Raw genomic sequence first — 17,388 nt, forward strand, 5'->3', positions numbered from 1 at the left:
TGGGTAAATACCCAAGCGTAGAGTTGTATGCATAAGTTTGGCTTTAGTAGCAACCGCCAAGCTGCTTCCCAAAGAAGTTGTGTCATTCTACATTTCCAGCAACAATTTTGAAAAGTCTTGTTTCTCCACATTCTCAACCACTCCTGGTATTGTTTATTCAGTGGGTGTGAAGTCATATCTCATGGTTTTAATTTCCATTTCCGTAATGACTAATGATGTTAAGAATCTTTTATTGGCCGTTCATATGCCTTTTGCTAAGTGTCTGATAAAATCCGATCTCTACAAAGTTGGATTGTTTGCTTTTTATTGTTATTAAGGAGTTATTTATAGTCTGGACATAAATCCTTTGTGAGATATATGTATTGCAGATATTTTCTCCCAGTCTGTGTGACTTGCTTTTTCACTCTTTTTTTTTTGCTGTACGCGGGCCTCTCACTGTTGTGACCTCTCCCGTTGCAGAGCGCAGGCTCAGCGGCCATGGCTCATGGGCCCAGCCGCTCCGCGGCATGTGGGATCCTCCCAGACCGGGGCACGAACCCGCGTCCCCTGCATCGGCAGGCAGACTCTCAACCACTGTGCCACCAGGGAAGCCCTCACTCTTCTTAATAGAGTCTTTTAAAAGCAAAAGTCAGGGTTTTAATTTTGAGATACAATTTATCATTTTTTTCCCAGTGGTGTTTTTTGTGCTTTATTTAAGAAATTATTGCTTGCATCCTTTACAATAGCCAAGATATGGAAACAACCTAAGTGTCCATTGACAAATGAATGAAGAAAATTCATATATCTATGAATTTTATTGAGCCATAAAAAAATGAAATCTTGCCATTTGCAACAAACTTGCCATTTGGGTGGACCTGGAGGGCATTATGCTAAATGAAATGTCAGAGAAAGATAAATACTGTATGACCTCATTTTTATGTGGAGTCAGAAACAAAAACAAAAAACCTAGCTCACAGATCTGGAGAACAGATTGGTGGTTGCCAGAGACAGGGGATGGAAGGTGGGCAAAGTGAGTGATGAAGTCAAAAGGTACAAACCTTCAGTTATAAAATAAATAAGTCTTAGGGATATAGTGTACAGCATGATGACTATAGTTAGTAATACTGTATTGCATATTTGGAAGTTGCTAAGAGAATAAATCTTAAAAGTTCTCGTCACAAGAAAAAAATTCTGTAACTACGTACGGTGACAGATTTAACTAGACTTACTGTGGTGATCATTTCACAATATATCAAATATCGAATTACGTTGTACATCTGAAACAAATATAATGTTGTAGGTCAATTATACTTCAATTTTAAAAATTAATGCTTAACGCATGGAGGTGAAGATATTTATTTTCATCTAGAAGTTTTATGTTTTCTCTTTTGCATGAAGATCTATGATCTATCTGAGACAAATTTTTGTTATGATATACAATAGGGGTTGAGAATCATTTTCCCCTCATATAAATATCATTTTTTTCCCACACAACTTGTTGGAATTCCCCATTGAATTATCTTGGAGCTTTTGTCAAAAATCAATTGACTATATAAGTGTGGGTCTCTTTATGGACTGTAATATGATCCATTGATCTATTAATCTATCTGTATGCCAATACCACACTGAATTGATGGCTGTAATTTTATAGTGAGTCTCAAAATCAGGTAATGTAAGTCTCCCAGATTTGTTCCTTTTGTTTTCAAAATTGTTAACTGTTCTATATTCTGTTCACATCTATGTAAATTTTTAAATTTTGGCAATTTCTATTTTTTTTTAAAGCTGCTGGTATTTTGATTGGGATTGCATTTCATCTGTGGATCAATTTGGGGAAAACTGACATCTTAACAACACTGAGTCTTTCAACCCATTAACTTGGCATATTCATCCAACCGTTTACTGAGGACTTAACATTTCTCTCAATAATGTTTTGTAGATTTTGGCATACAGGTCTTGTGTAAGATTTACTCCTAGACGTTTTATTTTTTTATGCTACTATAAAATGACATTAAAATTTTTTTTAATTTTTAATTGTTTTTTTGCTAGTATGTACGAGTGATTGCTGTATGGTGACCTTGCATAGAGTGATATTGTTAAATTATTTATTAATTTTAATAGTTTTGTGATAGAGTCTTTTGAATTATTTATTTTTACACAATTATGTACTCTGTAAATAATGCTAGTTTTATTTCTTCCTTTCCAGTCTTTGTACCTCCTTTATGCTAAGCTCACTGTACTAGCCTGGGCCTCCAGTATAATATTGAATGGTAATGGTGAAAGTGGACATTTTTGTCTTTTTGCTGAACTCAGGGAGGAGCGTGTAATACTTTGCTATCAAGTATAATGTATGCTGTAGAACATTTCCTTTTATATGCAGTTTGCTGAGATTTGTTTTTTAAATCAAGAACGGATGTTGAATTTTGTCACATTTTTTTCTACATCTATTGAGAGGATTTATAAGATTTTTCTCCCCTATTCTATTCATATAGTGAAACACTGATTGATTTTTGAATGTTAAATCAAACTTACATTCCTGGCATATAGGCTTTATGTATTGTCTTTTTTTGTATATTGATGGATTTAATTTATTAAATTTTCTTTAGGTTTTTTTCCCTCTATGCTTATAAGTAAGATTGGTCTGTGATTTTCATTTCTTGAAATGTCATTCTCAGATGTTGGTATCACCTGATGAAAGTAATGCTGGTTTTATAAAATGAGTTGGGAATTATTCATTGTTTTTCTTCTTTTTCCTGGAAGAGTTTGTGTAAGATTAGTATTATTTCTTCCAAAAATATCTGGAAGAATTAGAATATCTGGAAGCTATTAAAATATCTGGAAGCTATTAGAGCCTGGAGTTTTCCATATAGGAATGTTTTAAATTAGAAATCCAAATTATTTCATAGATACGGGAAGAGTCTACTTATCTTTAATTTTAGGGAATTGTGCTTTTCAAGAACTTGTTCATTTCATACAAATTGTTAAATTTATTGGCATAAAGATGTATACTTAAAACCAAGTATATCAGTACTTACTAGTAATTATAAATAAATACTGAATGAAAGACAAAGATTTTCAACATTTATGAAAAACTTTAAAAACCAATTAAATGCTGTTTCTAAAAGACAAACTTTACATATAAGGATTGAAAGGGAAAAAAAGCTCTATTTTCTTTACGTACTAAACACTTCTGGCCACACAATGTATGGGTTTTACCCCACACCGACCAATTCTGCAACAGCAGCTTCATGTCCTAAAATTCAATTCAATTCTGACTCTATGTACTTAGAGTTTGCATCAGATGCCACAGATTAAGGACTCAGTTCCATGCGACTGCCCCCACTTCAGATGCCAATCACAAGTAGTCCCCAGGTTACCCACACTTCCGTCCAAATTGGCTACAAATTGGGGGTTCCCACGACACCCTCCTCTGTTCAATAATTTGCTATAACGGCTCATAGAATTCAGGGAAATACTTATATGTACCAGTGTATTATATAGTATAAAGGATATGATAAAGGATACAGTTGAACAGTCAGACCAACAGGTACATAGAGTGAGTGCAGGAGCTTCTGTTCCCATGGAGTTGGGATGTGCCACCCTCCCAGCACATGGATGTATTCATCAACCCCAGAAACTCTCCAAACCCCATACTTCAGGGATTTTTATTGAGGCTTCACCACATAGGCATTATTAACTCAATCTCCAGCCTCTCTCCCCTCCCATGAGGATGGGTGTTGGGGCTGAAAGTTCCAAGGTTCTAAGCATGGCTTGGTCTTTCTGGTGACCAGTCCCCATCTAGGAGTCCAACAAGAGTCATATTATTAAAACAAAACATTCCTATTACCCAGGAAATTCCAAAGGATTTAGGAGGTCTGTGTTAGGGTCTGGAGTAAAAGATCAAATATTAGAATAAGAGATGCTCCTAGCACTCCTATGACTCAGAAGATTACAAGGGTTTTAGGAGCAGTGTGTCAGAAACCAGGGGCAGAGATATATGCATATACATATATATATTCATACACATATACAGGTACATATACCCCTATACATATTCATACACATATACATGTACATATACACATATACATACTCATACACATACAGGTATATATACACATATACCTATACATACACATATTCATACACATATACAGGTACATATACACTTATATATATATTTATTATTTCACAAGGATATAGAAAGGTTGAAAGAAAAAAGGTGGAAAAAGATACACTATATAAACCAAAGACTAGTATGGGTATCTTAATTTCAGACAAAAAAAGACCAGTCAAAGAGTATTACTACATATAGAGTGCTGAAAAGATTAATAAAATTAATCTCTCTACTTAGACTAATGCAGTAAAAAAGAGAAAACATAAATTTTCATCATGACAAAAGGGTCAATTGAACAGAAAAATTCTAAATTGTATGAACTTAGTAACAGCTTTAAGATATGTAAAGCGAAATATGACAGACTAAAGGGAGAAATAAACAAATACAAAATCATAACCGAAAATTTTAACATAACTCAGTAACTGATAGAGCAGGTAGACAAAACACCATTAAGGAAACAGAAGCTTGAAATACGGCTAGACAACTTTACCTACTCGAAAACTGCAACAAACAACTTCAGAACATATTCTCTTCAAGTACATATGAAACATTTACTAAATACTACCACATATTGGGCATTAAAGTAGAGAGATGATATTATAGATCTAATAGACATTAAAAGAAGATGAGTGTGTTAGGAACAATTTGATGCCAATAAATATGACAACTTAGAAGACTTTTTAAAAAACGGAGTAATATGGCCAGACTTTCATTTCAGAAAGATTGCTCTGGCTGCAGTGTGGAAAATGGGCTAGATTGGCAGCAAGACCAGAGGCAGTGAGGACGTTAGAAGCCTATTGCAATAATCTAGGCAGCGACAATAATGACCTAGATAAGGAAGCAGTGGTAGGGAGACTGAGAAGGGATCCAATGAAAGAGCAAGTAAGAAAGGAAAGCCGAGGGTCAGTGATTATGTGACACTGCAAAACACTGATTCAAAATATATTTACTGAGTGCCTACTAGATGCCAGGCACTGTTTACAATAGTCAGCCAGACAGATATGGTCCCTGCCTTAGTGATGTAGCTTACCTATGACTGGTAGCAGAGCCGGAAGTTGTACCTACGTGTCTTAACTCCAGATCCAAGCCTAGTATGCTTTCCACCAGATACAACAGCCCAGACCTCCCCTCTGTCATATGATTCACTTTGTCTGTTACATCTGAGGCCAGTATGACTATCCTTGCGTCTGCCTTCTTGAGCCATCACAATGGCCAGGTTCTTCCAGGCAGCTTATTGATTTAAAAACTTTATAAGAATAGACTGAACCCTCATAAATTTTCTTGGTTTGGCTCAAAGTTACATTCTCTAGGAGATGGCTATTCCAAAAATCAATATGCTTTCCTTTTAAAATGGAGCCCGGCTCTTTGTCATAGTGGCATTTGCAATCTCCTGGGCGTTAGCACCTACTTCCTGGGGTAGGGCCAGCCTAGGTTTGGTGAAAATAGCTTCCTCCGGCCACTTCAATCACCTTTGTCAAAAGCAAAGGATGTGGGGAGCCTGGCACCCTGAATTCATCTGGTTTGATTTTAGCTCCTCTTCTAACTATAGAACTGTAGAACACTGGAGCTGGAAGAAATTGCAGAAAACATTTAATCCAACCCACACATTTTAGAGAGCAAGAAATCAGGGCTCACAGAAGTAGAATGACTTGAAAAGTCCCACAGCCACTTTTATATGAACCCAGGACTAGAATCCTTGTCTTTCCAGTGCTTTTTCCTCTAATACCACACATCTGTGCCATAGCATTCAGTCAGGGATCTATTCTTACCTGCTTTATATTTTGGAAAAATAAAACTTTAGTTTTTGCTCCAAAGGACAATTTCTAATTCAAATCCCCTTCTGTATTCACGTCCTGTGTTGGCTCTTCCCCATTGTGTCTGGCTGAAGGGAGGCTAGAACCTGTGCCAGGCAAAGGAGAAGCAGGTACTAGTTCAGGTGATTTCAAGGACCCAGGGAAAAGCCTTCTTCTTCTCACTTGCTTTAGGTATCTAAAATTTCTAAAAGATAAAACTTTTCATTATACAAGGAGAGCTAAGGCCCATGGTGCAAATATCCCAGGAAGGAAAACACAATGGCTTCAGCTGACACTGAATCGCAAATAACTGACATTGGATCCCTTCCTGAAGCACTTTTTTATAGTCAGACTGAAATACGGTGCAGAAGGGCACTAGGATCCTTCAAAAGGATGGAGAGAAGTTCACTGTACTAGAAGAAAGGAATAGAAGGGGTGTGTATGCGTGTGTGTGTGTGTGTGTGTGTGTGTACGTGCACGTGCATGCAGGTATTATAGGGGTGGAACTAGGAGCTTTCAGAGACAGATTTGTCTACAATGACAACCTATATATCACACCTTGGCCCTGTCTTGACCCTGTCTGTCAGTCTGAGGTTCCTGCATCCTCATCCTGGACCTGCACGTCTAAACACTTCCATCCCAGGAGCAGCAAGGAACGTGGGGAGCAGAATGGCTTCGAGCCAGTGAGCACCTAGGTGGCTGTGCACCACAGATGAATCCCCAGACTAACAGCAACTAAGCCTTGTGATTCGTTCTTTGTTATAGGAGTTGTCGTGAAAATTCTCTGTGTAAGAATTTTTAGTATGAGACAGTACATACTAGCACTCTGTATGATGCTGTAATGGTGGATATACGTCATCATACATTTATCCAAACCCACAAATGGGCACCACCAAGAGTGAGCCGTAATATAAACTATGAACTCTGGGTGACTACGATGTGTCAGGGTAGGTTCGTCACTTGCTACAAATGGACCACTCTGGTGGAGGACGTTGTTAATGGAGGAGGCTGTACGTGTGGGGGAAATCTCCGTACCTTCCACTCAACTTTGCTGTAAACCTAAAACAGTTCTGAAAGATAAAGTCTATTAAAAAAGAATTTTCAGTTCACGGTTGCCTGGTGGGTTGGCTGGGAATTCCTGCAGGTGGTACAAAGCAGAGGTAGCAGGTGGAGTGAATGAGGCTCAGATGGGAACCATGGGCTCTACCATCTCTGCCTCTCACTGTGTGGCCTTGACCTCTGTTTCCTCGATTGTAAAATGAGGAAGATGGGCTTGGGGATCCACAGCTGCATTCTGATTTTATGGTCTTCATTAAAGATACTTTTCCAGGTTCTGTCTTCTTGAAAGAACTGTGCCTTGAAATAAAGGGATAACTAGGCACACAGAAAAGACCCCACTTTCTCAATGGAGGCCCTCAGGGCTCCATCTGGTTTTGTTGGCCAGGTCCAGAGGTATTGCCATTGATCCAGCTAAGGTTTTGTCTTCATCCAAGGGGGCCTCTGTGCTCTGGGTTCTACTCAGAGTAGGTGCTGGGGCTGCTCATGGGGGGCACAGAATCTCTTCTGCACGTCCCACAGCAAGCTGGCCTCTCACCCAGAAGGATCACGGTCTTCCTGGGAGGAGCTTCAGCCACGAGCCCAAGCCCAGGAACCTGACAGCGGGGTTGGTTTGCTGACATTCAGGCCAGAAGGTCATTCCTCCTCGGGCCTGGTTGGTTCTTCTTCCTCCCTTCCCTTCCCAGGATGCCACCGTTGGGCCAGCAGGAGCTTCAGAGATGTGCTTATCTTCCTCTTGAAGTCCCTGGCAGACACTGAGCCTACCCAAAGCAGAATGTTATTTTTAACATCAGCCGGCAGTTCCCGAGTCTCTCACCCTGGGACTCATGCTTGCACTCCAGCCCCTCGTCAGGGCCTCGGGCGTCTTCAAGCGAGCAGTGAACTCCAGCCCTGATGCCTGCTGGGTTGGGACTTCACAACCACATTTCTCGACTCCCTTTAAATTCAGATAAGCGTTTGCGGGGCTCACCTACCACGCCTGTTTGGTAGCAGCAGGAGTTAAAGAACTCTGGCAGCTTCTAAGCCTTTAATCAGTGAAAGCATTTGATGGAATCAAGCAAGTTTTCAAGGTTTCGCTCCTGTTCATCTAGCAAAACACCAAACCCCAGCCCTCGATTCAGGACTGCAGGCAGGCCTGGCTGTCTGTACCCTGACTTGCTGCCTGTTGCCTCGCTGCAGGGACAAGCCCATCCAGTTAGCGCTCCTTGTAATTGGAGGAGTAACTTATTTCCCTTGGTCTCTTTCCATTCCACCCACCGCCCACACCTTTCTTTTCCTTCGAAGTGTTTCCATACCTTCTTCTCCTCTTCGGAGTTCAGCAACCTTCCCCCCACTCTTTCTGCACTGCCCAAAGCACACACCTGTGGGCTGGTCCTGGGATATATGAGATGAGTGATAGAGATTCAAGGAGTTCAGGTCAGACCAGCGTATTACAAGCCCCCACCCTCCCCCGCCCCCCACACAGTGCTTCCATCCTTCTGGCTTAACCCTGGAAATGGCCTTGGCAGGGTGGGTACTAGGCCAGCGACTGAGTCTTTAGATGAAGGGCTGCCCAGGTTCTTTGCTCTCCCCTCTGAGAGAATTTCCCACAGAAGCAGGGAACCAGGTTGAGGATAGGCTACACAATTTTTCCTGGGTCTTTTCTGGAAATCTGTTGGTGGCTGGTTGTTGGAAAGGATCTAATTACATGGAAAAAAGCAGCTGCATCCAGAGTTGGGGGCAGTGGTTTCATGTACATAAAAATGAGAAGAGCAATTCCACGGCAAGGAAGCATTGCCCTTCCAGGGAGCTGGCTATGCCCCAGAGTTCTTCCAGTGCCTGCTGTGTGCTGGGCAGCAAGATGGGGCCTGGGCCTTGCTGAGAGTGCTAGGTCCTTGGTGGTCCAGCCCTGGGCATTCAATGACTCAGTGGAGAAGGGGCCCAGGGTTTCCATTAGATCACTTTCTTCCCTAGTCTTTTCTGCGTCATGGGAAAGACAAAGCCTATGGCAAAAAGTTCAGGAGATGAAAATCCATTCAGAAAGGAGCCCATAGGGTGTGTGTGTGTGTGTGTGTGTGTGTGTGTGTGTGTGTGTGTGTGTGTGTGTGTGTGTGTGTGTGTGTGTGTGTGCGCCTGTTGGGGAATACTTGTAACATAGATGGCTTTTATTTCAGGACAATGGAATATAGCAAAAATGCTCTCTTTACGCTCATACACGGACACACCCATGAATGCTCACTCTATATACATTCCCTGCAAAGGAAATGTTCTTCTTTCTGCTGTGTGTCCATCCAGTGGGGTCTTCCAGCATGCTAATTCAATATCTTAATTGTTTTAAGATCCAGTAAAAGGCTCAGATATACCCTCGGGAGCATGAGAGGATGCAGAGGAGCTGGCAGCAGCTTCCTCCCCTCCATGTCTGCTCCCTCAAAGGCCTCCAAGGAGCCATGAAAGAGAAGAGCATGAGGCAGTCTGGGGAGCTGAGAGCTGGATGCAGAGTTCATCCTGGGGTCAGGGTCGCCAAGCTAAGTAGCTGAAGCTCTGCCTGGAAGAAGAGGCTGAGTCAAAAGCTGAGGGTCAAGGTGAGAGGGTGGTGGGGAGAGGGACAGCTGTGGCTGGTTTACTTCTCAGGAGAAAGTCCTGCAGGCGGGGCATATCTTCAGAAATGGTCCTCTGCATAACCGTCATCCACTCTCCGCTTCTACATGGCATTCTGAATCTCCCCTCCCGCCTCTGCCACACTGCAGCAAAATGGCTGTCAGGAAATCAATCATTTCCAACCTAGTGCAAATTTAAGCCAATGTATTCTCTCTCCCAGGGTCATTTGCATTGTAAGCCTTAGCCCTGATTGCTAAATAAAAGCCTTTTCTCCTTATAAAGGACGGTCACACATCAACCCACTGATAGGAGAGAAATTTTAGGGGCAGGAGACCTTATGGACTTTGGAACTTTAGTTCCTTCCAGCTCCAGTCCTGCTCTGGAGAACAGGAGGCTGTTTCCAAGATCTGACCTTCCAAGTTGGAAACCTCTCCTCCACTTGCCTTCAGTAGTACCTGAAATTCTCACTATTTGTCTCTTAAGGTTAAAGCATTTCCCTGCAAAGCCAAGTTTCCTCAACTGTTGTCTAGGATGGGGGCAATACAGTGACTGCACAAGGGACAATCATATTCATTTCCACATCATGGTGACATCTCAGACCTGGACATAACACAGAACAGTTCATTTTGATGTCCAGAAGAGGAAAGAAGCACGATGTGGTAGAAAGAGGTCTAAATTTAAAGTCAGGAGACCTGAGTCCATTAATAGCTACGTGGTCTTAAACAGCTTATGTTTTATATCCTCATCTGAAAAATGAAATGCAAGCCGTTTTTCATGGGATGGTTGTGAGGGTCAAAAGAAGGAGTTCATGTGAAAGAACTTTTAAAGTTGTAAGTCCTATAAAAATGTAAGTTTTTGTGATATTTGAATTAGTGAGACATAACTCCGTCCTTTTGCTGATGGGTCCCTCCAAGGCACTGGGCCTGCAATTCAGGTTCCTGCCACTAGAGGGACAGTGTTGTCTATTATTAGCCTGCAGAAACCAAGCATTGTACTTAGGCACTTCATGCCTATGCACCACAGCAGTTACCTGGAGGTCTCTGTGCATGCTGGGACCCCGGGCTTGGATAACAGCCCCTTGACAATAAATGTGAACTTTATTTGCTTTACATCAGGACCTGGAACTAAGTCTGTACTTCTTTTTAGATGCTTCTAGTCCCTGAAAGTAGTAAAGGAGCCCAAGAGTAACTGTCTTTAATAAATCAAGTCATGGACACTGCCTGATATTATTTTGATAAACTGAGTTGCCTCACAGCCTGAAAATGAGGGTACTGGTTCCATCTTGCTCTTGGTTTCACAAAGCCAGACTTTTCCATCTTAGGTGAGCATGTAATAAGTGAGACTTTCTTTAAGCTTTATTGAGGGGATCCCAAATGGTCCAGTCTGTGGTGGTTAGTCCCAAAATGCACCATCACAGGTCACTTCATCCTCTACTAGGCAACATTTGCATCTCATTTAGACAACTGTTAATGTGGTACAGGCTGTAAGCCCTGAAACCCATCTCTCAGAGAATTTGGCTTTAACAGTAGAACATGAAGAACAGCTTTCCAGCCAATCAGTTGGATGCAGGGCTCATAAAACTTGAGGGTGGCCAGAATTACAAGGTCAGAGCCCAACACAGAGATACATGCAGGAGACATTCCAGCTTCTCCTTCCTCCAGCTGTGCACTAGCCAGCAGACTAGACAACTCAGTGATTTTTTTCACCCCATTCTCCGTGTTCCTTCTTTACTTTGTCTCTATGCTACACTGTCTCCAGAGAGCTGGGGGTGAGGCTGTCAGTTTTCCCATAGTATCATTCCTGCCTGAGTGCTGGAGACTGAAGCACTGGGCTCCTGAACCCTGAGCAAAAGCTTAACTCATGTTAGAGCGGCAACCAATGTTAATTTTCTAAAAGATGTCCCATGGGTCAGGAGCTACATGGAAACCTGGGATCTGTAGGGCTGAGCCACTAAGCTAGGAACACTCCACCTTGCTCCTACATTTCTAATTCATGTCAGTAGAGCAGAGGTAGAGACCCTTTTCAGAGAGGAGTAGTAGTAGTAGTAGTGCTTTGCCCCCAGTACTTTTTGGAACAGAGAAGACCCAATACCTGTCTGTATTTGGCTCCAGGCTGTGTGTTACTTCTTAATGGAACTCCTCAAGTCTCTCTCTATAAGCTTCCAGGGGGGTAAGCGTCATCATGTCAATAGCTTGAAATTGGCCATGATCAGGTATTTATACCACAGAAATTGGCAAGCACGACAAACCAGTGTCCTTTTTTGTCCCAGATGGCTGGTTATTAAACATTTTCCAGCACACTCCTGCACAAGGCCATCAGGCAAGGTGCAGCAGATAACACTAGCTGTTTGTCCATACTTATTCTTAAATAAGTTCTGCCCTTAAAACACAACCACTGCGGCGCCCAGTGGCTGGAGGCATGGCGGGCTGGTGGCAGGCGCTCCTATGCACCGCCCGGTGCTACCCTTGGCCCACAAACTTGCTGCTCTACGCCGCGCTCTTCTCAGCTGGCGATGCGCTGCAGCAGTGGCCGCGGGGCGGCCCTGCCGACCGGCGGCACACACAGCGCGTGGCCACCGTGGCCGTGGCCTTCCACGCGAACTCCAACTACGTGCGGCTGCGCCTGATGGAGCATGCGCACCGTCCTGGCCAAGGTGCTGTGCGACCAGGCGCTCGGCGGGCTGGTGTACATCTCTGCCTTCTACTTCAGTATGCGTATTCTCCAGCAAAAGGATGACATATTTTGGGACCTGAGACAGAAATTCTAGAATACACATAAGAGTGGTCTGATGTACTGGCCTTTTGTACAGGCAGCTGTTCTGTCTTAAGCTGGGCACAGTCCAGACCTTTACCTACTTTGGCCCAAGGCCCATAAAACTGTATTTTCTTGGAGATGGTTATGACTTGTAGGCATTGATGCCCCTGGCCCAACTTGCACATACGCTCTGAAAACCATCTCGTCACACCTCTCCCCAGCTTCCCTGGTGGCAGAGTGGTTAAGAATCCACCTGCTAATGCAGGGGACATGGGTTCGAGCCCTGGTCCGGAAAGATCCCACATGCCGTGGAGCAACTAAGCCCGTGCGCCACAACTACTGAGCCTGCGCTATAGAGCCCGCAAGTCACAACTACTGAAGCCCGTGCACCTAGAGCCCGTGCTCCGCAACAAGAGAAGCCACCGCAATGAGAAGCCCGCGCACTGCAATGAAGAGTAGCCCCCGTTTGCCGCAACTAGAGAAAGCCCGCACACAGCAACCAAGATTCAACACAGCCAAAAATAAAATAAATTAAATAAATTAAAAAAAGAATTGGGCGGAGGGAATTCCCTGCAGTCCAGTGGTTAGAACTCCATGCTTCCACTGCAGGGGCCCGGGGTTTGACCCCTGGTCAGGGAACAAAGATCCCACAAGCCACGAGGCGTGGCCAAAACAAAAAAGGGGGAATTGGGTGGAATCGTGAGTTGGGCCTTCTCCAAACCACTAAATTACCCTTTGTGATGGTTAATTTTATGTGTCCACTTGACTGGGCCACGGGGTGCCCAGATATTTGGTCAAACGTTATTCCGGGTGTTTCTCTGAAGGTGTTTTTGGATGAGAGTAACATTTATATTGGTAGACTAAGTCAAGCAGATTGCCTTCCCTAATATGGGTGGGCCTTGTCCAATCAGCTGAAGGCCTGAATAGAACAAAAACACTGCCCTCATCCCAAGTAATGGAATTCTTACTGCATGACTGCCTTCAAACGGGGACATTGCCTTTTCTTCTACTGTTGGTCTCGAAACATTGGCTCTTCCTATGTCTTGAGCCTGTCGGCCTTCAGATGGGAGCTACACCATTGGCTCACCTGGTTCTCAGGCCTTCAGACTCAGACTGGAACAAAACCATTGCCCCTCCTGGGTCTCCAGCTTGCTGACTCACCCTGCAGATTTGGGACCTGTCTCCATAATCATGTGAGTCAATTCCTTATAATAAATGTCCCTCTCTCTATTTATATACACAGCCCTTTGGTTCTGTTTTTTGGGAGAACCCTGAATATTTCCCCCTGTTTATGTAGGTTAATATTTCATAGTTTGTGGTTCATGCAGTGTGGTTGTCTGGGTGATGACCACCAGCTCACAGCTGTTACAGATTTACTCTGGACGTTAATTTCTGGGACCCCCTGAAATCATAAGATGTAGGTAGTCATCCACTCCTATGCCACAGCCTCCGTATAGAACCTGAAAATGGAAATTCAGCCAGGTAGCCAGATAATGGCCCAACAACAGAACTGACTACATTTTCACTCTAGGTTGACAGTGGATGGAATATGTATGTTGTGAATTCTCTGAATGTTGGGGACCGAGAATTGATTCCGGCAAGACTGCAAGCCATTTTGGAGCTGACACTATCACAGTGTTTGATGATGCTTCCTAGTGAAGGACTCGGTCAACGTGATTGATACTCTACCTCAATACTGAGGTCCGATAGTTGGGCAGACACCTGCCATGTCTGAATATTGCCTTTCTGCTATTCATGATGAAGAACTATTTGTTCATTTTCTAACACTCATATCAGTGTCCTATCCCTCTGAGCCATGGAGCCAGAATACTCTTTTCATATTTTGGGTGGAAAGGGCTGTAAAAGCAAGACCAGTTGCTTCATTTCTAAGTTTAAATTTTATGTGTAAAATATGTATATTAAATTTTTAGGGTAATGTGATTTAATGTAAATGAAAAATAAATGAATTTTAGTTAAGTAAAAAAAAAAAAAGGAAAAAACGCAACCACTGTTTTGTTTATGGTGGCAACTTGCTCAGCCAAAAAACCACACATCACAGCCTCCCTGGAGGCTAGAGTCATAGGACCCAGTTCTGGCCAGTGAGAAGGAACTAGAAACCTGCTGGGAAAGGTCTTGCTTCTTTACGTGGGCACCTCTCTTTCCTCCTTAATTTTTGCTGCTCCTTCATCCTACCTGGAATGATGACTGGAGGGGGTCTCTCTTATACCGTGGAGGGACACTTTCCAAAAATGGCCAAGCAGAGAGCCAAAAGGAGCTAGGACGTGAATGACACCACGGAGCTGGCAGCCCCCTGAACTGCCCACTTCCAGACTTCTTAGGTGAAAAGTATCCCTATTTGGTCAAACTCCTCAGTTGGTTCTCTTTACATGCAGCCCAGTGCAATCTCTTACTAAGAACGAAGACGTTCCTTAAGAAGTGATGTTTGTGCTGATTCCATGGGAAGAGGCAGGAACTAAATGTCAGTTAAATGGAGCATTTACTTTGTGCCAAGTAAGCAGGTTCGCTGGGTTGTATAGCGTTTGGATTTGCAACCCCTGAGCTCCTGATCTCTCCCTGCTACTAATGCCCGGAATTTGCCAGATGAAAAGGAAAACCATGATGAGGTTGCTAAGGCGATCGAAGCTTTGTTTTGTCCCTAGGGGTATCATTTCGTGGATTAATTGGCAGTGGTGGGCTCCCACACAGCAGGCTGAAGATGAATTCAGGCTGTAACCAGCCAACCTGGCATGGCAAACAGTAACCTCTCTTCCTCCCTCTCCTACCCTGGTCCACCAACAGCCTTCCAATCTTATTCCCAAATTCTCAGCCTCCAGGCAAACTAGCCCACCCTCTTCTGCCTGACACAAGCTGCTTTCCCAGGGAGGGGTCTTTTGAATTCAAGTACAGAAAATCCTCATATTAAAAAAAAAACCCAAGGCCTTCAACCGGTTGCTACGGTTTCCTGCTTACCGAGGTTTCCTAGGAAAGCGACTCGTCTCTATAGAGACAACCAGCGTCACTGGTCGCTGTACAGCAGCTTGGAGACAGGCTGCCTTTTACAAAAAACATTCCTATTAGAGCCACTCTCACTGAAGTGTGTGCCTGGGGGCAGGGGAGGGAGAGGACCCCGGAGTCAATGGTGGCCTTAAATACATCTCAACCTTTCTCTCTCTCCTTTGTATTGCAAACAGACAGATCAGGCATTTCCAGTAATAAAGAGCATTTCTCTCCATATTTCTACATTTCTTCTGACCCATGGAAAGATTAGGTTCCTACCACACCCATTTATGTGAGTACACACACACACACACACACACACACACACACACACACACACAGTTCCAACTGGATAAATGACAGCTTAACGGGGGTGCATTTGATGGAATGCTCAGGGATCCCATCTTGTTTATGAGGACTCAAGGCTGTCTCAGCCCCAAGTCCCCAGGAGCCCTTGAGTCAACCCAAGACAAGGGAGTTTGGGGTGTGGGGGACCCTCTTCCATATCTTAGAGAGGAATGCAAAGTCATCTAGGCAAAGCTGTCACACACCTGCACAAAGATGCCTTATAAATAGAGTGATCATATAGTTTATCGTCCATATCAGGACATCTATGAGAAGAAATCTTAATAATTATATTAAATATGGGACAACAACCATACACTGTGAGTGTCTGAGCAAACTAGGACTTTGATCAGTTCACTTAATACTTGGAAATATGTGCTTCACAAACAATACACAGAAGAAAATGTCTTCCTGCATCCTGTTCTCCCCGGAGGGCCTCACTGCTCCTAAAAATTGAGAAATCTGGAAAAATTGCCAGTTTTTGAAGACCCTGTAGGTTCAGAAGTGAAGAAGGGAATGACATTATTGAAGGATTAGAAGATAGATTTTTAAGAATAAAGACCCTTGTATATATGCTATTTTATACATGGTATCTGAGGATAATTACCTACCGGCAATATATGAGTGCCTGTTTCTACACACTTTCATCTACATGTGTCTTCTTAAATCTTTTAAGCCATTGTCTCTCCAATGTTCTTCAGAACCAAGTCATTCTTCTTATGTCTGGCCACTCTCTCTGTTCACAGCCAGACTTTCGTCTCCTCAAACATTCAGTGCTGACTTGAAGATGAGCACAGTGACTGTGTGTAGCTCACCTTGGCCGGTATCTGAGGAAGTGCCGTACTAGCGAGATGGGAGGAGCTGGCTTCTTCACGTCATGTTATAAAATCCTGCAAAGCATCTACTGCTCTCCTTTTCAGAAATTCTGGCCTCACGCTTGTTAGTTTGTCCAAGCAAACTTTAGCATCAGCGAATCACTTCCAGTTTTTTTGTTGCCTGAAGTATTGTTTTGAGGTATTAACATACAGGTTAATGTAGGGGAAAATGACATCTTCATGTTAAGTCTTCCTGTTTTCTTATGCAAGAAATTGGTTTACCTTTCCATTTTGTTTGTCTTCTTTCGTGTGAGGTTATTTTTTTTAAAATACAAATTCTTGGACAATGATTCCAGATAATCTAATTTAGTGTACTTGGAGCTGGGCCAGTGAAAAGAGCATCAGGGGTACAGGGAAAGAGCCCAAGGGCTCAAAAGACAAGCTTAGCATAGTTGATTTCACAACATCAGATTACAGATCATTTCACATCCTAGAGCCTGCCTCCAATCCTGAAATTGGGAGGCAAACATTTTCCCTAAATTGCAGTGTTAATAATTGTGGGTAAAACAGACTCCTAAGTGTTGAACCAGGAACCTGGCCAACAGTGTTGACATGGAAAGATACTGGACTTAGAGTCCAAGGACATGGGTTAGTGATCTGGTTCTACCACTCACCAGCTCCATGAACTTGAAAAGTCTGACTTAGCTTCTCTGTCTCTTTTTACTCCACCATCTGTAATGTAGACTAATAATACTCCCTACCCGAAATCATTGTGAGGATCAAATGAAATCACATAACAATTTACACATGAACACCTGAGCAACAGCTGAAAGCTATTAAACATGATTAAGAAGGGAGATGTCGTTTTTATAATTTTTTCTAATGGGAAATTATTTTAAGTCACAAACATCTGACCTGTAGTTTTGGAAATCCAACATGCCCTTGAATTTGGGATACT

At 43.0% G+C, this 17,388-nt stretch overlaps 1 pseudogene across 1 annotated transcript; it reads left to right on the top strand.

The window, feature by feature from the left end:
* The first annotated feature begins 11,937 nt into the window (after positions 1 to 11,937).
* On the top strand, positions 11,938 to 12,286 carry LOC309959143 (mpv17-like protein; annotated as a pseudogene). Its single transcript has one exon. The product of its transcript is annotated as a mpv17-like protein (transcript).
* Positions 12,287 to 17,388: the final 5,102 nt, after the last annotated feature.

Source organism: Leucopleurus acutus (genome assembly GCF_964270905.1).
Source record: "Leucopleurus acutus genome assembly, chromosome: 3".
Classification (NCBI taxonomy): Eukaryota; Metazoa; Chordata; class Mammalia; order Artiodactyla; family Delphinidae; genus Leucopleurus; species Leucopleurus acutus.